General features: G+C 40.7%; 2 protein-coding genes across 4 annotated transcripts in view; one reads left to right on the top strand and one right to left on the bottom strand.

The window, feature by feature from the left end:
- LOC127640672 (ras association domain-containing protein 7-like) overlaps positions 1–4,574 on the bottom strand; it is a 36,190-nt gene extending 31,616 nt beyond the window's left edge. For all 3 annotated transcript variants that reach the window (XM_052123365.1, XM_052123364.1, XM_052123363.1), the window contains exon 1: positions 4,323–4,574. The gene's annotated coding sequence lies outside the window, so the exon portion shown is untranslated. The remainder of the gene's footprint in view (positions 1–4,322) is intronic.
- LOC127640673 (uncharacterized) overlaps positions 940–21,449 on the top strand; it is a 43,832-nt gene continuing 23,322 nt past the window's right edge. Inside the window, exon 1 of the mRNA XM_052123366.1 lies at positions 940–989. The gene's annotated coding sequence lies outside the window, so the exon portion shown is untranslated. The remainder of the gene's footprint in view (positions 990–21,449) is intronic.

The following is a 21,449-nucleotide window of genomic DNA, read 5'->3' as shown; positions in this document are numbered from 1 at the left end:
TTAAAAAAATATTTTTTACAAAGATCAATAATTTGAGTCAATAATATCAAGACGTTTTGTCAGGGTTACTGAGAAATATGATCTGCCTTTTCATAAAAAACTATTATTATTATTATTATTATTATTATTATTATTTCGCAAAGAGTCTTGAGGTCTTATTTCTTTGGTCACATGTCAACATAATGGCAACCTTCATGTTGTGTTACACCGCATGACTTTGATCTGGTTGACAGAAGTTTGATCAAATATGAATTTCAGCTTTTAATTATTATTTTTTTTACTGTCTCCGGATTGTTAGCACCACATAGTTTTGTTTGAATTGCATTTTTAATACATTTTTGAACAAATAAATGGGCATCACATTATTGACCCTTACACATCATCGTAGTATTTGTACTGCCTTTAATTTATGCTGATTTGGTGACACTATAGAAAACGCGGTGTAACATCTTTACCACTACAGACATTAAACTGTATTATACTTCTATAGCAACAATTTTTTCAAACCTAAGCCCTACAAGAAACAATTTGTCAGTAGATTTAGATTTTAAACCAGCAACTTACTGGAAACATTATTAACATTGGTGTAGCAGATGGTTGTATTTGGGTTTTTGCCATAGCATATTGATACACAGAACAATTCAAGAATTCTCACCGGCCCAGGAACCCGCACCATGTCGGTGGAAAAGGGCTATGACAGAGAGCTGGACACATCAGCCTCAGTGTCGATCGTCTTAAAAAGCCAAGTGCTGAACAGTCACTTTAAACGCCCCTCCCGCTCTTTACTATTAACAAAGAGCTGAGCTAAGCATTCCAAGAGATGACCTGCTGCCTTTGACTCAACGTCATATTTAAGTTGATTAGTCTTAAATAAATATCACATGACCGTGTGTGTATTCCACAGGTGCGGAAATAATGATCCAGCTCTAATGTTTGACCGGATAAGGGACATAATGACTGGTTAACTGCTGAAAGAAAAATCCAATAAGGTAAAGGTTGGATATCTTTGAAGAAACAATGAAGTTAACCATGTTTTTTCATACAAAATGTGAGTGGTTGCTGGGGCATTGTTATACGTTAGCTGAGGTGTTCCGACTGGTTTTAATTGCATTGTTATATGGTCGCTAATGTGTGGTTGTTACTTGCCTAATCAAAGGAGTCAACACTTAAAGAGTAACATGCAGGTTGAATTTATAACTGAATTAATACTTTATATTGTCTGCAGAGGTCTTTTAAAAACACATATGTAGAAATTACTAATGAAATCTCATTTGATGTAGAGATTTTGATGAAAATGTGCTAGGCTCTGGAATACGCCTTTCCCGCTATAGCAACGCGTCATATGACGTAGGGCGAGGCAAACAAAAGAGCTCGCGGTCAGCTGTCATTGTTGGGTGTTGATGTAGTTAGAGCAGTAGTGAGAGACAGAAAATTTTAGATCGAGTTTAGAGAAGCCATAATGGTAAATTATTGTGTTTGTGCTGGTTGCACGAATTCCAGCCTGTCAGGACATCGTGTCCATCATTTTCCTTCTAGGAAAAACAAGGCTTTTCGGTCTTGGGTGCGTTTTATGCAGGTGAAGAGAGTAGACTTCACTGCCGCGTCTGTTACCACACACTCGGTCGTTTCTGGCGTACATTTCACTCCGGAGAATTATCGACCTGGAGATTTGTTGGAGTCTCGGATGGGATTTCGGAGTAAGGACCACGTGAGGCTGATTACTGATGCTGTTCCCTCGGTGCACTCGATGGAATCAAGTCCACCGTCAAAGTTTACACCGGATTTTGGCGCGGGCGGGACTGGAGGACCAAGTGCTAATGTTAGCAGACATTCTGTGCAACGAAAACGAGCACTTAGCAGAGTAAGTCTTACTTTTATTTTAACTCTTAATTTGTGTAATTTCGTAATAATAATAGTATAATATTTTTATATAATATATTTTTTTATAATATTAAATATTTATTTAGTATAATAATACAGAGAGAGGGAGAGAGACTGAGCTTTAGGACAGGTTGTCGTAACGTAATTGTCTGCCTTCTGAAATGAATTTAGTAGTTTGCACAATGCTATAGCTATTGGCAGGAAGCTAGCCCAACTCTCCCGTTTCCCCCGCATTTCAATTCAAACTGTTCTCCCGCCGCCCTCCCGTCTGATTTTGTATCCCCGTAGGCTAACGTTATACTCTCCAGTAAATTGCAAGGTCCAAATGTATTACTCATAATTATAGGCCTGTGGGCCATCATAGGCATGTTCGTCCACACCGGAGAACTCTGTTTCTTCATTCGCATCCATTGTAGCTTGAGCTTGACCAGACTCTCTCGGCCATCGTCACTTCCGGTTAGTGCTTTATAGACCCGGAAGTTATTTTATCACAATTTATCTCAAAATATCGTTAATGGCTAAATATATATTACTCCAGTTCAGAAAATCTAGTTGTTTTATCATCAACATACACTATGCTATATAGGGGTGTCCAACCTGCATGTTGCTCTTTAAGACACTGTGATTCCCATCCCTAATCTAGAAACCAGCATATCATAAATAATTTACAATTCTGATTAATTAATGTTTCCATTAGTTCCATTTTAAATGTAAAGAAATAAATATTTTCAAATAGTTTATATTGCATTTACAGCCGGTGCATTCACTTTCAAAGAGTTTTAGAACAGTTGTTCCATCCAGAACTAGATTTATTACATACAAAATGTGGGTGGTTGCTGGGGCGTCACTATGCGGTTGCTTAGGGGTTCTGACTGGTTTTAAGTGCATTGCAATGCAGTTGCCGGGGAATTCTGATTGGTTGCTTACTGGCCCAATCAAAGGACTCCACACTCATGACTCATGATATGCTGGTCTCTAGATTAGGGATGGGAATCGCAAAGAAATTAATGATACCAATTCATTAGTGATTCCATTAATTCTATTTAAATTTAAAGAAAGGAATGTATGAAAATAAGATTTTTTGTTATTATTGCCGGACTATTCATTTTCAGTGTATTTTAGTACATTCTTCCATCTAGAACTAGATTATTACATACAAAATTTGAGTGGTTGCCAGGATGTCGCTATGCAGTTGCTGAAGTGTTCTGATTGGTTTTAAATGCATTGCTATGCGGTTGCCAGGAATTCTGATCGGTTGCTTGCTGGTCCAATCAAAGGAGTCCATCACAAAATAAGAAGCGTTTTAGTGTTTGTAACCAGAAAAGCATTAGAAAACATTGCTGTTTAAAGATTCTGTTTGGAAAATAACAAAATTATATCACATTACTACTAATGATATACTAACCAAATGTTGTGGCCATGCTGGACCCTAAAGCATGCAGTCAGGTCATTAGCAGGTCAAATACGATTAAACGCTGCAGACTGACTGATTTTAGTGAGATTAAAAGCAAACAACAAGTTCAAAGAGGACTTTGTAAGAAAAATAATAATTAATGCCGATTTAAGCACATACACACACAATCAAATCGCAGTTCCATGGCATCATCCATTACATTCTCTATGACATTACGGTCCCTGTATCACTTTACTTAATAGTGTAAGAGATGCCATGAAAAGACACAGAAATATTTAGAAGCTTTAGAAACATATACCTCTCAAAAGAAACTTCAAGTCTAATTCACTTGCTTTGTCAGATTGCTGAATGTTTACAGCAATCGTAGCATATAGCAATAAACACTGTAGACATCTGTGACGTCATTATGTATTATTAATCTTTGCTCGCTCAGCCATACGTGATCTATGGACTAATAACTCATCATACTCAGATTTAGAGTGGAGAAACACAAAGGAAACAAAAATTTAAAATAAGATCTTTTAAATAATCTCAATTGTTTCACCCAGACATCATTAAGTTTAAATGGGGACTTTTGCTAAAGTCTCCTGCATCTCAGATGTTATACCTGAGAAAGACACCCATAATCTCACGTGTCTCCTCTAGAGTTTTAGAAGAGATCTAAAAAAATGCCTCAAACTGTCCTCATAATTGCCTAAATACAAAAGTCTGCAATCAAACTCAATATGAACTCAAAATATGACAGCAATTATCTCATTTGTATCTAGTTTTATTTTTCACCAAGTCATTTTACGAGAAACCACTAAAACAAAGCTGATACTTTAATGAAACATAACTGCAAAAGTTAACACTAAGCAACTCAAGATATGAAAGACCAACCTCTGAGCAATAAAATCTTCCAAATAAACATGTAAAATAACTTTCACCCTGAAATCTCAATGCTTTTGTAGATGCCACAATAGCAGCTCAAGAACAACAGGGTGATTTACAACTGCAACCAAACATGTGGATGGCACATTTATCTTACCTCTTAAAACATAAAATTGCTCCTTTCTGTGACTGCTACTTCCACATACAATGAGAAATATCCACGAGTTCCTTTGAGAAGATAAACGCAATTCCTTTGAGATTGTGGAACAGATGTGCAGGTCTTTTGTTTGGATGACACAGTGAGCGTATCAGTTTTAAAAGCTCCTCAGGAATGCCGATATCTCTCTGACAGCACTTCCCACTGGTTTCTCAAGCTCTCTCGCTCTCTCTCTCGCTCTCTCTCGCTCGCTCTCTCTGTCTCTCAACTTGCCTCAATGAACTGAGCTGACATGGCAAGCCCCACCCCCATCTCCAGGTAGGAGGAGTGTCCTGTTTTGTTTTCAGCAGTTTCTGTGTGTTCCTTCACTTTCTATGTCCCTCAAACACACACACACACACACCCCCCCCATCCATACATTTATTTTTCTATCTATGTCATAGGCCTCCATTGTTTTATATAAAGCTAATTATAATGACTACAGAGTCCCAAATCTGTAGCCCTACCCCTTACAAAATAATAAAAATACAATTTTATGCATGGATCATTGTTTTTTGTTTTGTTTTCCCAAATGAAGACATCTGCAGATGTCCCTAAAGGGAGGTTTTGACAGATTTAGCTCACTTTTAGAGACAATTTTGTATACATTAGTATACATGCTCAGCCACAAAATATGCTTACTTCTCTGTCTAAATCAGAACTGATCATAGGCCTCTGTTGTTTTATATAACGCTAATTATTGGCCAATTCCTACTGACAAACCTAGAAGGAAACTTCAAACTTAAAAATAATAATAATAATAATTTTTACCTTTGAGGATGTTCCGAAAGAGACGTTTTATCACTTTGCCTGATCTCAACAAAATTATGTGACAGTGACAACATTTTTGAAAAATAATATTTCATGGTTCATTACACATATTGCAGCAGTTCTGAGGTGAAATGTCCACTGTGTGGCGCTAGAAGCGAGTTTCATTTTTGCCAAAACAGATGTTTTACATAGTTTTAAATTAACAAAACCTACCTCCCTACCCTAAACCTTAAACCGTAACCTGTCAGAAAAGCAAACCAGGAGATATAAAACGCAATTGCAGAAGAAGCTGCGTAAACTTGTGATACTTTTATGGCACTTTTGGCTCACGTTTCGTCTTGCATGCTCTTCAGGGCTCGTACCTCATTCCTTTGCATCACGAGTGAAACACTCTATCAGTTGAGCTGCAGTGTAATTTGAACATATTCAAACAGGATTATAAATGTGGTTGATAATGCAAATGTTACAAAATGAGTCATGCACGATAGTAAAGTGTTTTAGATTTCAACAGATAATCTGTTTTGACTCTGACTTTGTGTAAAATTGAATATAAGCCGCATACAACACGAAAAACGAGCCACATAAAAATAAATAAGATCAGGTTATACATTTAGCCAACTTCTGAGGACAATTCTTTCTCCCAGATATATCCAAGTAAATCCATATACAGTACACAATTAAATTAACACAACCCTCAAGCCACAACTTTCCTTTGTTAGGACAAATGAGTGAGCAATAAGGAGGTGTTTTTGCAGACAGCTATCTGTGTGTGAGTGTAACCAGACGCTCGCTGAGGAAGTCACTACAGTGTCACAGTGTTCAGCTTTTCAAACATGTCTCTCTTTTAGGTATCCCAGAGGAAAACTGTTTTGCTCAGAGGTTGTCCTTTCATAGATCGAGAGTAATGTTTAAGTTAAATCAACTTTATTTCAGATGTTTCTCCTAAAATTCTTAACATTTTTAAATCGACACAAATGAACAGAGATAGCTCAAATTATTGTGAATAGCATTGCCAAGATAAATGAATCCTGGCAAATTTGAGCACAGTTTGAGTCATTGTAGAGATCTCTTTTGAAAAACACATTTCACATTTTTTTTTTTTTTTTTTAGAGAAATATTTGAGAAGCAGGAGACTTAAGAAAGTATCAATCGATTTCATCTCCTTTTAACCTAATTGCTAGGAGAAACAATAGAGATTTATTTTGTGATGGTAATGATGTGCTTTGCTGCAGGGGAGCTGGCTCAAACAGAAAAAACACAACACATACAATACTCTGAAACCTGACTGTCAAGGTCCTGTTGAAACCAAATGACAGCAAAAATTAAAGTGGACAAACAAACATGCAGCTCTCAACAAAGCACAATGGTAATACAAGCGAATATAACAAACACACGTCTGGATCGTATTTAGCCCATAAATCAAAAAGGACAAATAATACATTATATTTAGCATAATGGGTTAATTATTACGTGTTTCTATTTGCCATTATTCTCAATGATGATCCTTATTCTCTTTAGCCAAAACACATTGATTTTTTTAATTTATTTTATTTAAATATAGGACTAAATATAACAATAACATTTGCTGCATTGGGACATTTATTTATTTACTTATTTGGTCAGTATACACATTTATTTATTTATTGTTTACATAAACATTTCCACATTAATATAAATGTTATATATTTCCTCATTGTATTTTATATGTTCTTTTTATTTTTAGATATATAATATTTATTTATTTATTTATTTATTTTGGAGTGAAATTAGACCTGTACATTAGTGAGATTCATCTGTATAGTATATACATTAAGAAAACAAATACCTGAATCGGTATCGGCTCCAATACTGACGTTTTTAAATGGATCAGATATCGGTCCAAGGAGCCCGATCTAAATCCGATACTGTGTTAGTCATGTTCGTTCCTGTCAAGCTCCAAAAATGATATATATATATATATATATATATATATATATAAGAACCATAAAAACACAATTTATGCAGTTTATATGACTCGTGCATTTTATTCAAAGACACTTGAAGACGTGTGATAGCTCTGTGACTCACAAAAGGCTGTGTTTATTAAGTAAATATATAAAATGCACGTGCAGCTCCAGCATGTCAGTGAATGGCGCTGCTCCGTTTACACAAACACTCGCTGCTATTTTTAGCCTTCACCCGGTGTGCAATATTTGAGCATACTCAAGAACAACATCTCAGATGTAGAAGTTCAATAGTTCGGTTCATTTATTTGAATTTAGAACGGCACTGGAGGCACTTTTATTACCAGAATTTGAAGAAGAAGCAAATTAAACTACTGTGAACTTGCCTACAAACAGACACATACAGGACTTCCTGGAGAGTTCAGAATGTCAAAATAAAAGCGTGAGAGTTTAAAAGTTAAAGGTGCCATGGAGAGACTCACAGAGGCAGAGATATTAACTCAGTAGCAGGGTTTATTGAACAGATGATTGAAGCAGTGATGTAAATATTGTAATATAGACATGATGAACAGATAACTCACAACAGTCTTATGATACTTGCAGGCAATAAGAAAGACACAGGCATGTTTGACAGTACAAAGGTCTGGAGGCAGAGATACTATCGATGAGAGTGAGTGAGTGAGTGAGTATTTATCACTTTGTGGGGACCAAATGTCCCCATAAGGATAGTAAAACCCGAAATGTTTGACCTTGTGGGGACATTTTGTTGGTCCCCATGAGGAAAACAGCTTATAAATCATACTAAATTATGTTTTTTGAAAATGTAAAAATGCAGAAGGTTTTCTGTGAGGGTTAGGTTTAGGGGTAGGGTTAGGTTTAGAGGATAGAATATAAAGTTTGTACAGTATAAAAACCATTATGTCTATGGAAAGTCCCCATAAAACATGGAAACACAACGTGTGTGTGTGTGTGTGTGTGTGTGTGTGTGTGTGTGTGTGTGTGTGTGTGTGTGTGTGTGAGAAAGTGGGTATATATGCAGTCCTTGGTTAGCCACTAATGATATGCAGGTGCATGAAATCAGAACTCAGGGGAGAGAGAGCACTGACAGCAGTGAGGGAGAGAAAGACCGGTGGATCCGTGACAAAAAGTGCACGATTGATTATATTATTATCATCATCATTTGTTTACAAGTTTAATGGGTTCCAAAAAATAACTGTAAATGAAAAGTGGACTGTCTTACAACTAAATTGAACAAAAGAGATCTGAATCCTTTAAAGTCCAGATACGTGTTGAAGAAAAAAAGTGCTTCTGCTGATGACTTATACTTTTACGTTTACGTTTACATTTATGCATTTGGCAGATGCTTTTATACAAAGCAACTTACAGTGCACTTATTACAGGGATAATCCCCCTGGAGCAACCTGGAGTTAAGTGCCTTACTCAAGGACACAATGGTAGTGGCTGTGGGGTTTGAACCAACAACCTTCTGATTACCAGTTATGTGGTTTAGACCACTACACCACCACCACTGCAATTACTGTTAATTTTGCTGCCACATTATCCAGTATACTACTTAATAATAAAGTGTTTCATACATTTCAGGGTTTCCGTTGTCCGGTAATTACCGACATTGGCCGGTAAAAAAATTAAATGTCCGACAAAATTAAATCTCTCCGGTCAAATTGTCCGATTAAAATTGTCTAATAATCCCGTCCCCCTAACACAATCTGAATTTGAGAATAAGCCTAAAATGTATAAAGCAAAAATACACCGATCTCTTGCTATGTTATAAAGGAACAGGCTCTATCGTTTGAAAGTTATGAAACAACATTGCATGCTGCATTTCAAATAAAGCGCACGCCTAAAACAGCTGCAATATAGACCTAAACGACGAACGATTGAGTGAGACGTTTCAAATATGGCCAGGCCCAGGCAGACTAGCTTTAAAAGCTTTTTTCAGAGGCCAGACGATGGTGAATCAGGAACATCTCATTATAGATAGATCAGTGCTTCTAATCCGCGCATTCGTGCAGTTTTTTTTTGTCTATCATCAAAACTGAATAGCCTATGTTCATCAGTGCATGGTTACAGTCTATATCAAGCAGGGACACATTTGTGTGCATTTTATTTTGTGATTTCACCGGAATTAATAGAGAGTCTCCGCAACGGCGATAGATTGAAACGCGCGTCGTGGTGAAGATTGCGCAACTCGCGCAGCGCGTCGTCCATGCAACTGATAGCAGCGGACACGAAGCTCAGCTTGATTTCAAAAACAACAGATTTTAGAGCTAGATCTCTTATTTAATAACGGACTAAATGAATGATCTGCTAGTTAACTGGAGATGTTTTATTTATTTGTATTAGGTACATCCGTGCCTCAATGTTTCAAAAAGTGAATGTGTGTGAAACCACAGTAAAAAACAATTGCCGTTGATTGACGCCAATCGGACGTTCATGGTTTTTTTTTCGTCTATTTGAAAGTTAAGCTAATAATAATATGTTGCATTCTATACGGCCTGATTATGTCATTTTTAAGTTACATAGACTGCCTCCAGTTTTCCTCAACTTGACTAATTAAGAGGCGATATATTTGACCGGCATATCATCAAAATGTCCGTAAAACGAAACCTCTGCCGGTCACTTTGACCGGCACCATTTTTTTCTAGCGGAAACTCTGGTACATTTATTTTGAAATAATGTGTAGTTAGAGGTTTGTGTTTCTTTACATATTAAAGAGTACACTCAATTATTTCCAAACAAAAATGTAAAGATATTCTAAACTGATTATGCAAAAATCAACGCTGGTATCGGATCGGGAACGGCCAATACTGATATTTCCGATATCGGAATCAGAAGAGAAAAAGTGGTAACGGTGCATCCCTAGTATACAGATGTAAACATCTGGTATACACATTGATACCACTGTATCAATGATAGCACACATAATGAATAAAACTGTGCATTTGGCCTGAGGCCTGTACCATGAAGGTCGCTGAATGAACTCAGGGTTTCAGGATTGACAATTCAAACCAATCCAATCAGGCTTAATTGGTACCAGGATGCAGCTCATCTACTTTCTCTGTCAATTCAGGATCCTGACTTTAAGATGGAATTAAAGGACAATGGAATAAACCACGTTGTAAATATACACTCACCTAAAGGATTATTAGGAACACCTGTTCAATTTCTCATTAATGCAATTATCTAATCAACCAATCACATGGCAGTTGCTTCAATGCATGTAGGGGTGTGGTCGTGGTCAAGACAATCTCCTGAACTCCAAACTGAATGTCAGAATGGGAAAGAAAGGTGATTTAAGCAATTTTGAGTGTGGCATGGTTGTTGTGCCAGACGGGCCGGTCTGAGTATTTCACAATCTGCTCAGTTACTGGGATTTTCACGCACAACCATTTCTAGGGTTTACAAAGAATGGTGTGAAAAGGGAAAAACATCCAGTATGCGGCAGTCCTGTGGGCAAAAATGCCTTGTTGATGCTACAGGTCAGAGGAGAATGGGCCGACTGATTCAAGCTGATAGAAGAGCAACTTTGACTGAAATAACCACTCGTTACAACCGAGGTATGCAGCAAAGCATTTGTAAAGCCACAACACGCACAGCCTTGAGGCGGATGGGCTACAACAGCAGAAGACCCCACCGGGTACCAGTCATCTCCACTACAAATAGGAAAAAGAGGCTACAATTTGCAAGAGCTCACCATAATTGGACAGTTGAAGACTGGAAAAATGTTGCCTGGTCTGATGAGTCTCGATTGCTGTTGAGACATTCAGATGGTAGAGTCAGAATTTGGCGTAAACAGAATGAGAACATGGATCCATCATGCCTTGTTACCACTGTGCAGGCTGGTGGTGGTGGTGTAATGGTGTGGGGGATGTTTTCTTGGCACACTTTAGGCCCCTTAGTGCCAATTGGGCATCGTTTAAATGCTACGGCCTACCTGAGCATTGTTTCTGACCATGTCCATCCCTTTATGGCCACCATGTACCCATCCTCTGATGGCTACTTCCAGCAGGATAATGCACCATGTCACAAAGCTCGAATCATTTCAAATTGGTTTCTTGAACCTGACAATGAGTTCACTGTACTAAAATGGCCCCCACAGTCACCAGATCTCAACCCAATAGAGCATCTTTGGGATGTGGTGGAACAGGAGCTTCGTGCCCTGGATGTGCATCTCACAAATCTCCATCAACTGCAAGATGCTATCCTATCAATATGGGCCAACATTTCTAAAGAATGGTTTCAGCACCTTGTTGAATCAATGCCACGTAGAATTAAGGCAGTTCTGAAGGCGAAAGGGGGTCAAACACAGTATTAGTATGGTGTTCCTAATAATCCTTTAGGTGAGTGTATATATGGTATAATAGGAAACCTAAAATTAGTCTTAAATTTGTATGTTTTGACAAAGGCTCAGAGGACTAGAATTCTTAAATTAAATACATTATTATAAAGCTGCCCAAATTCAACCTATATTGATGTTAAAATGAATAGATTATATTTGTATTAATTGTACTTTTAGAAGTTGGTTAGAAAAAAGAAAAACAGTACAATTAAGACAGTTATAGTTAATTACAAGAAATTGCTAAAATCCTGATTTCATGCCAAATAGATGCATTGAAGTTTTGGGCAGATAGAGGTCTGAAAAGATTTCACCACCTGTTCACTGATAAAGGAATGGATACCTTTTCAAACCTAGCAAAAATTATGAGCTTCCAAATTGACATTTATTTAATTATTTAAAAGGTAAATGTTGCATAGTGAGGATGTCTTTGAAAATAATGCCATAAATGGTTTTCATTTATCACTTAATGTCATACAAATTCCAGTGAACATAAAAAAGAAAATATTTGGTGTGACCACCTTTGCCATTGCCCAATTCTTCTAGGTACATCTGGACACAGTTTTCTTGGTTGTTGGAAGGTAGGATGTTCCAACTTGCTATTGTTCTTCTATCTATTTCGGCTGTCTCAATTGCTTCTGTCACTTTTTCTAATCCCAGACTGATTCTGTCATGTTATGTCTCACTTCTGTTCTTTCCCTCTACTCTGTCTCCCTCTGTTGGTTGTTCTATGTTACTTTCCCTCTCCTTTCCTCCGCTCCCAGCTGTTTCTCATCTTCCCTGAGTTCCTCATTAATCCACCTGTTCCCTCTTTCCTCTGATTAGCTCTCTATTTCTCTCCTTGCTCTCACTACATTCTCTGTCGGATTCTCACTCTTTGTTACTATCTCTAGAAGCAACTACAGCCCTGTGTGTCTCTGTCCAGAGTCCTGTCCTGTTGGCATCCGCCGTCACTAAACTGTTCACCGGTAAAGGCCATCCCCTATCTCTGTGCCCAGTTATCTGACGCCACGAGAGAGTGGTACTCTTCAGCTACTCGTGGACTAACTACAGCTCGAAGGAAGCATTTGTTTTGCCATTTTGTTATCGCCCTCTCTGCGGGCTGCTTTTGTTTGTATTCCTCTCAAGGAGAAGACTTTGTGTTGACGTTATTTTCTGAGCTTCATTAAAGACTGTTTTTATACATCGCTTTTGGGTCCTCACTTACCTTCATAACAGAAGAATCCGACCAAGATGGACCCAGCGACTCTGGATCCTTTACGGTCTGCCGTCAGGTTCCAGGGCGCGATGCTGGGCAGACACGAGATGGAGCTATCTGCTGCGCAACATGCCGTCGAGACCCTGGCTGCTCGAGTCGCCCACCTCACAGGTCAGGTACACCTTCTTCGCCTTGATTCATCGGTCGCCTCCAAGACTCCTGTGCCTCCTGAACCCAGGATCAATAACCCGCCGTGCTATGCTGGTGAGCCCACAGAGTGCCGCGCGTTTCTCACCCAGTGTGATGTAGTTTTTTCTCTCCAGCCCACTACTTATTCCCAGAGCAGAGCCCGCATCGCCTACGTAATATCTCTCCTTTCTGGACGGGCTCGAGAGTGGGGAACTACCATCTGGGAGGCGAAAGCTGTATGTACTAACTGTTATCAGGATTTCAAGGAGGAGATGATACGGTTTTTTGACCACTCTGTTTTTGGGGAGGAGGCATCCCGGGTCCTGTCGTCTTTGTGTCAGGGTAAGCGGTCCATTACTGACTACTCCATTGAGTTCCGTACTCTCGCAGCCTCCTGTGACTGGAACGAGCCGGCGCTGCTCGCGCGTTTTTTGAATGGTCTCTGCACGGAGGTAAAGGAGGAGATTCTTTCCCGAGAGGTACCCTCCCGCATGGATGCTGTGATTGAGCTCGCCATTCGCCTAGAGAGGCGTTTCGATCGCCGTCGCCGAGCTCGCGACCAGGAGGCTACATTTTCATTTGCACCCCCTCCGCTGCACTACCACCATCCTCCACCACCTTGGTTCCTGAGCCCATGCAACTGGGGGGCATCCACATTTCGGCTAAGGAGAAGGAGCGGAGAATCACCCACCGTCTCTGCCTCTACTGCGGTTCTGCCTCACACTGCGTGACCTCCTGCCCGGTAAAGGGCCAGGTGGCTGCCCCCCTGACTGCCCTTACGTCTGTCAAGTCATGCTTCAAATGGTCCGGTTCCGCCCAGGGGGCCTTTGATCTCCTCAAGACCCACTTCACGTCCGCGCCCATCCTTGTTATGCCTGATTTGTCCAAACAGTTCGTGGTCGAGGTTGACGCGTCAGAGGTGGGCGTGGGTGCCATCCTCTCCCAACGCTCTCCCTCGGACAACAAGGTCCATCCGTGCGCGTACTTTTCGCATCGCTTGTCGCCGCCTGAACGTAACTATGACGTGGGTAACCGCGAGCTGCTCGCCATCCGCCTAGCTCTAGGCGAGTGGCGACAGTGGTTGGAGGGGGCGACCATTTCTTTTGTCGTCTGGACTGACCACCGGAACCTGGAATACATTCGCTCCGCCAAACGACTCAACGCGCGCCAGGCTCGTTGGGCTCTGTTTTTCGCCCGGTTCGATTTCGTTATTTCCTACCGCCCTGGTTCCAAGAACACTAAGCCCGATGCCCTGTCACGTCTCTATTCCCCCGAAGTCTCCACGGACCCCGTGGGGATTCTCCCTACGGCCCGTATCGTTGAGTCAACTGTCTGGGGAATAGAGAGGCAGGTTAAACGAGCGCTCGCTCTCACTCCCTCGCCGCGCACCTGTCCTAGACACCTCCTCTTCGTTCCCGCCCCCACCCGCCTGGCCGTTCTTCAGTGGGCTCACTCGGCCAAATTGGCTGGTCACCCCGGCGTTCGGGGCACGCTCGCTTCCATTCGCCAGCATTTTGGTGGCCCACTCGGGAACGCGACGCGTCGTTTCGTGGCGGCTTGTTCCGTCTGTGCGCAGACTAAATCCGGGAACTCCCCTCCGGCCGGACTTCTCAGACCACTTCCCATCCCCTCTCGACCGTGGTCACACATCGCCTTAAATTTCATTACCGGACTCCCTGCGTCGGCGGGCAATACTGTCATTCTCACTGTCGTCAATCGATTTTCTAAAGTGGCCCATTTTATTCCCCTCACTAAGCTCCCTTCTGCCAGAGAGACGGCGCAAATAGTCATCGAGAATATTTTCAAGATTCATGGCCTCCCCTCTGATATTGTTTCGGATAGAGGTCCGCAATTTACGTCCCAGTTTTGGAAGGAGTTTTGTCGCTTAATTGGGTCTTCCGTCAGTCTCTCGTCCGGCTTCCACCCTCAATCTAACGGTCAAGCCGAACGGGCCAATCAGACTGTCGGCCGCATCTTGCGCAGCCTATCTTTCCGTAACCCCACGTCCTGGTCCGAACACCTTCCCTGGGCTGAATACGCCCATAACTCGCTTCCGTCGTCTGCTACCGGCCTGTCTCCTTTTCAGAGCAGCCTCGGGTACCAACCTCCGCTGTTCTCATCGCAAATCGCCGACTCCAGCGTCCCGTCCGCTCAAGCTTTTGTCCAACGTTGCGAGCGCACCTGGAGGGGTGTTAGATCAGCTCTCTGCCGTTATAGGGAACAGACTGTGAGGGCGGCTAACAAGCGTAGAACTAAGAGCCCCAGATATTGTCGCGGCCAGAGGGTATGGCTTTCCACCCATAACCTTCCCCTTAAATCTGTCTCGCGTAAGTTAACTCCGCGCTTCATCGGTCCATTCCGCATCTCGCATGTTATTAGCCCCGCCGCGGTGCGACTTCTCCCCCGCTATCTGCGCTGCGTCCACCCAGTTTTTCACGTCTCCTGTGTTAAGCCCGCTATTCGCGCTCCCACTCGTCCCCCCTCTCTTCCCGTTCGTGTTGAAGGCGCTCCTATCTATAGGGTCCGCAAGATTCTTGACATGCGCGCTCGGGGTCGTGGTCATCAGTTTCTGGTTGATTGGGAGAGTTACGGACCCGAGGAGAGAAGTTGGGTTCCCTCTCGGGACGTGTTGAACCGTTCGCTTATCGATGATTTCCTCCTTCGCCGCCAGGTCTCCTCCTTGGAAGCGCCAGGAGGCGCTCGTTGAGGGAGGGGTACTGTCATGTTATGTCTCACTTCTGTTCTTTCCCTTTACTCTGTCTCCCTCTTTTGGTCGTTCTATGTTACTTTCCCTCTTCTTTCCTCCGCTCCCAGCTGTTTCTCATTAATCCACCTGTTCCCTCTTTCCTCTGATTAGCTCTCTATTTCTCTCCTCGCTCTCACTACATTCTCTGTCGGATTCTCACTCTGTGTTACTATCTCTAGAAGCAACTACAGCCCTGTGTGTCTCTGTCCAGAGTCCTGTCCTGTTGGCATCCGCCGTCACTAAACTGTTCACCGGTAAAGGCCATCCCCTATCTCTGTGCCCAGTTATCTGACGCCACGAGAGAGTGGTACTCTTCAGCTACCCGTGGACTAACTACAGCTCGAAGGAAGCATTTGTTTTGCCATTTTGTTATCGCCCTCTCTGCGGGCTGCTTTTGTTTGTATTCCTCTCAAGGAGAAGACTTTGTGTTGACGTTATTTTCTGAGCTTCATTAAAGACTCTGTATAAAAACATCGCTTTTGGGTCCTCACTTACCTTCATAACAGATTCAATGATGTTGAGATACGGGCTATGTAGGAGCCAAAGCATCTGTTGTAGGGGTCCTTGTTCTTCTTCGATTCAACTTGCAAAGGGAAGGTTGAAATCTTGGCATTTCCTTCTGATACACTTAAAGAGGGCCTATTATGCTTTTGGGGATTTTACCTTTCCTTTAGTGTGTAATATAGCTGTTTGTGCATGTAAAAGTTCTGCAAAGTTACAAAGCACAAAATCCATGCAAAAGGGAGTTATTTTTTCCCGCAGACAACACAGCTCTAGTTTGTATAATTGCGTAGAGTATGTTTCAGACTTAAAGTCTCCATCTGGCATAATGAATATGAGAAAACAAAGCCTGCTAACCAGATGGCCTACTTCTAAAAACATCCGGCCTGAATAGAAAAGTGACAGCTTCCTTAACTAATCTTTTTAACAGCGACCGCATAATGAGTCATGACATTCACAAACAAATATGTTGTATGCAATTCAGTACATTGTAAAAGAAGTATTTCATCCAATGCTCTCTGAGACCCATAAGTTTCCCCAAACAGATTTCATCATCCGTGCAGGAGACACTTTCAAAGCGGAGGTGCACATTAAAGAATCCAATGACAGAGACACTGTAAAGTGCCTTTAGATCGGTGAACAATGCATAGACAGGTGCATTGCGCTCAAAACCGACCACAGGCAAAGCTGCATGCTTCATTAACAACCCATAACATTGACTGAGCACTTCATTGCAACTGAGGAGTCCAACAATTAAAATGTTAGTTAGTTTCAAACTATTCAAAATGACCAGCAAAGCTCTTCCTGAGTAGAGCACAGAAAGCAAAAACACAGCTCGTAATTTAATAAGGATTGCAACAAAATGATTAAGGTAAGAAATATATCCTGAAAGGCTTTCTTAAACTACTGATACACACAAAAACCCTGAGCAGAAGATACAACGGATTGCTTCAGTGTTAAGCGATGCCACGGATTCCAGCATGATGTGAAAACAGGAACAAAACAAGGTAGTGATGCTTGATTGTTGTTTATAGGCAGAGCGGTTAAATATAACTCAGCTCTGTCATTACGGTCACCACATGATGACAGAGTTCTTTGTCGTTCATTGCGTTGTGTGTGCAGTGCAAGTTATACTTCCCATAACTCATGAAAGAACAACCTCAAATCTCTGTCAACAATGACATTTTCTGCTTATGCAGAAGACAATTTCAAAGCGGTTTGGGTTTCAGGCATGACAATATGTCTATTTTTAAATGCACACATGTAGCAGAAGGCATTTAGCAATGTCTAAGATTTTATAGGAATGTTCCGGTTTTATAGAAGTTAACCTCTATGGACGGCATGCTGTCGATTGCTACAGACATTAATTTCGACTCATCCCTCTGTGTGTAAAAAACAAACAAAATTCAAGTATACAGTGAAGCATTTACACTGGAAGTCTATGAGGCAAGACATTCCATAGGGTTTAAAGCAGAACCGTGCAGCTCATACTTTTGATAAAGCACTTGTATCAATTCTTCAGTATAAAATGTGTGCTAATTGAGCTGTAAAGTAGCAGAATGATCTCACAGTGAATTCAGAAACAGTAGATCGACTTTTTCTTTAGTTAAAGTCTGTGCTTACAGAAATGCAAACCACTGCCCCCAGTGGCCAATGTGGTAAGTGTTGTTGGGTGTATGGGCAAGTGTGAGCTCCATTTTACAGGGAAATGTCCACAGAAGGGTGCCAAAAGGAGTTGTGAAGCCAGTTGTTTTCAGCTGTACAGGACGTCATACAGTGAAGAGGAATGCATATTTTATAAACTGACCACCCAATCCAAACCCCAGACCTTAACGTAACCATCAGTAGAGTAAAAATGTACCATTAGGGTTGGACGATGTCCCCTAAATTGGCAGTTGACGATGTTGACAGTAAAACATCGCGATGGACGATGATATCGTCGGTGGGGGGGTGGGGGGGTTTATATAATTTCATATAATTTTCAAAAATTATAGCAAGAATAATAATTTATTCTTGTTGATGGTACTACTTTTCTAGGTGGATAAACCTCTGGTTATGTGGTAATGTAATTCCTTGTGCTAACTGTGTGAAAGTTGGATAAAAATGGCTATAATTTTGCACCGATCACTAAACAAATTTATCAAACTAGTCTCATGTTTACATGTACAGTATAATGTTTAACATCCGAAACATACTCTACGCAAGTACGTGAATGCAGATGCGAGCGTTTGGGAACTGCAATGCATACACGCGGTATGGTTGAACATGCTTAACGTGTGTTCTTGCAACACTGTAGTGGGAACAAACCTGTTTTCAAGGGGGAGATGGAGTTAACTTCAATCGTCAGTATCATTAAACAGGATGTGTTATTATTCAGGTAATTACTATAAATATATTGACTTTATCTTGCTTGCTCAGCAATATTCTGTTCAATCTGTTGCTTCACCATAACATCAGTTGACTTCACCATAGAAGCGGACTGTTCACACTAATCTCGCTATAGCGCCTCTTGTGGCAACGCTGCGTATGAGGCGCATAATTGCGTTGTGTTATGAATTGCAATCAGACACATTTCAGAATGCAACAGCGGTGAAATTGAGCTTGCGAGTATTTTTTGTCCTAAATCTTGAGGCTATACTTTCGATTAACATACACCGATCAGCCACAACATTGAAACCACCTGCCTATAAAATATTTTGTAGGTCCCCCGCCTGCCGCCAAAACAGCAGCGAGAGAGACACATGACGGACATGTCCGTAAACTATCTCTCTCTCGTCGCACCACCGTCTGCCATTGGCCTTTATCCCTCTAAGAGGCATAATTAACCTGATAAGGTACCGGGTGTGTATAATCACAACCCGGCCCCACCCTCCGCCCTGCCACAGTTTGTTTTTCATGATCAATAAATGTAAAAAAATGTACTGACCCTCGGCAGCAGGAATGACGATGTAATCTGATATCGCAATATTTTCAAGGCAATTATCACAAAAATATTTATTTCATATCGCCCAGCCCTACAGTGCAGTGCATAAAATCACATAGATACGGGTCAGGAGCTTCAGTTAATGTTCACATCAACCTGGTGAAAAAGTGATTTGGACCATGGATGATTGTCTACAGTAACTCAGATAACTGCTCTGTACAATTGTGGTGAGAAGAATATCATCTCTGAATGCTATTCTGAGATGCGGGTTGGCGCGGTTTTGGCAGCACGAGGGAACCTACACAATATTAAGCAGGCGGGTTTAATGTTATGGGTGATCATGTATTTTTTTGTTTATCCCAGTGCAATGCCTTGTTCCATAGACTTGTTTGCATTACTGTAAACAAGACCTCTTTTAAAAAACCCATGGTATCTGACAGTATGTCACAGATGTTGAACCCTGAACTTTCCTTTAAATATAGTAGAAGTATAATATCTTGAAGACATTTAAAAGATATAAAACAATGTGTTTAATATTTCTTAATCACTATGAAATTATTTAAAATTCATAACAGCTAAGGCAGTTTAGAGGCATATTTATATTGGTTTAGAAACCAATAAGCTTTGGAGTTGGTTGCAAGAACCCCCTTAAAGGGTTATTTCACCCAAACATTTTAATTATCTCATCATCTACTCACCTTCATGCCATCTCAGATGTGTATGACTTTCTTCCTTCTGCAGAACACAAACATTGATTTTCAGAAGAATATTTCAGCTCTGTAGGTCAATTCAATGCAATTGAATGATGACCAAAACTTTAAACCTCTAAAAAGTAGGTAAAGGCAGCATTAAGATAATCCATGTGACTCCAGTGATTAAATAAATGCCTTCTGAATCCATGATCTGTGATCCAGATGTTTTGGGTGAAAACAGACCAAAATATAACTGTTTTTCACTGTACATCTTGCCATTGCAGTCTCAAGGCATTATCATGATTTCAAGCTCGATTACAATTTGACGCATGCGCAAATCGCTAGATGCCGCTTTAGGAAGAATATACAAGCTTGAAATCATGATCACCAAGGAGACTGCTGTCAAGATGTACAGTGACAAAATTGTTACATTTTGATCCATTCTCACCCAAACCGACTGGATCATTTCAGAAGACATTGATTATACCACTTGATCTGACGGATTATTTTAATGTTGACTTTATCTGCTTTTTTATGTCTTTGGAGTGATTTAAAGTCACAGCTCCAGCGAGAGGTAAAACATTTGAAGGGGCTTTTGGGTGAGTCATTGTTTTACTTTCCAACAAAAGCCTTTCAAAAGTATAGGAAATGGGGTATGAACAAATCACCTGTCATGTGCCTGGGGGTAAAGGGTCACGAGAAACAAAAAGCATGTGAACTCATCTTTCAAAGGCTGAACCCCCCACAACTCTCTCATCTGAGAGATATCCAAACACAAAGAACAATGATGCTTTCAAAACCATTCACTTTCATCCTTCTACACCATCAAAGAGCTTCAGACAGTTCAATACACATGTATCCGATATACAGTATGTTTGTTCCAGTTTTAACTAAACTAATTTCGAATTGTCCTTTACGATTGATGCGTGCCAGATTGTACAGTCTGATTCAATATGACTCCGGTGAGATTTTGCATAAAAAGACAAGACCGACTGTAGGTTCTTAGGACATTGGTTAAGATTGGCAGCATTAACTGGACAACCAATCATGTCACAATCTAACATCCTCACTGATGCATAAAACTGCAAAACGAACAACGTTATCAGAGGGAGAAACTTTAATGTTGTTTCGCTATTGAGATGCCTGTCTGATTGTTGAGATGTCTTGAGAATAGTGAGAATGTTTCTGTCTCACGGGACTTTTCCATGCCTGTTGTGAGGCTGGTGTTATGCTGAAATGTTTTGTACTGAAATGTTATGTTCTTGTATTCAGTATTGTAATTGATGATAATATTTAGATATTAACAAATACAAAAATTTAGTAACAGGGTGAGCATTGTGAGTATTTGTTATCCGGCCCCTTTGTAGAAATGAGAAAATAAACATCGGCCCTCGCCACCTTCAAAGTCGCCCATCCCAGTTCTAGGCCATTCATTCAATTTGCAAGAAATTTGGTATACATCACCTACAGACCCTCCTGACAAAAAGTTGGTCAAAAAGGCAAAGCACTTCAGAGTTATAAGCCAATAAATTGTTTAAGCGCAGTGCATTTTCACTTTTCAACCTATATTTTCTAAACACAAAATCCGAACGTAACAAAACTTGGTAAACTTCGACGTGAAAACATTGAGAGGATGCGTGCCACATTTCGCCGAATTCTGCAAATAGAAGGAGCTATAATTAAAAACTCTGTAACAATTTCATCAAGGAAGTTGGAATTTGGCATAATTGGTTGGGCTAGCAAATCCTTCATATTGATAAGAAAAAAC

The sequence above is a fragment of the Xyrauchen texanus genome, chromosome 49 (assembly GCF_025860055.1).
Source record: "Xyrauchen texanus isolate HMW12.3.18 chromosome 49, RBS_HiC_50CHRs, whole genome shotgun sequence".
Classification (NCBI taxonomy): Eukaryota; Metazoa; Chordata; class Actinopteri; order Cypriniformes; family Catostomidae; genus Xyrauchen; species Xyrauchen texanus.
This window is presented reverse-complemented; position numbering and strand designations above follow the sequence as displayed.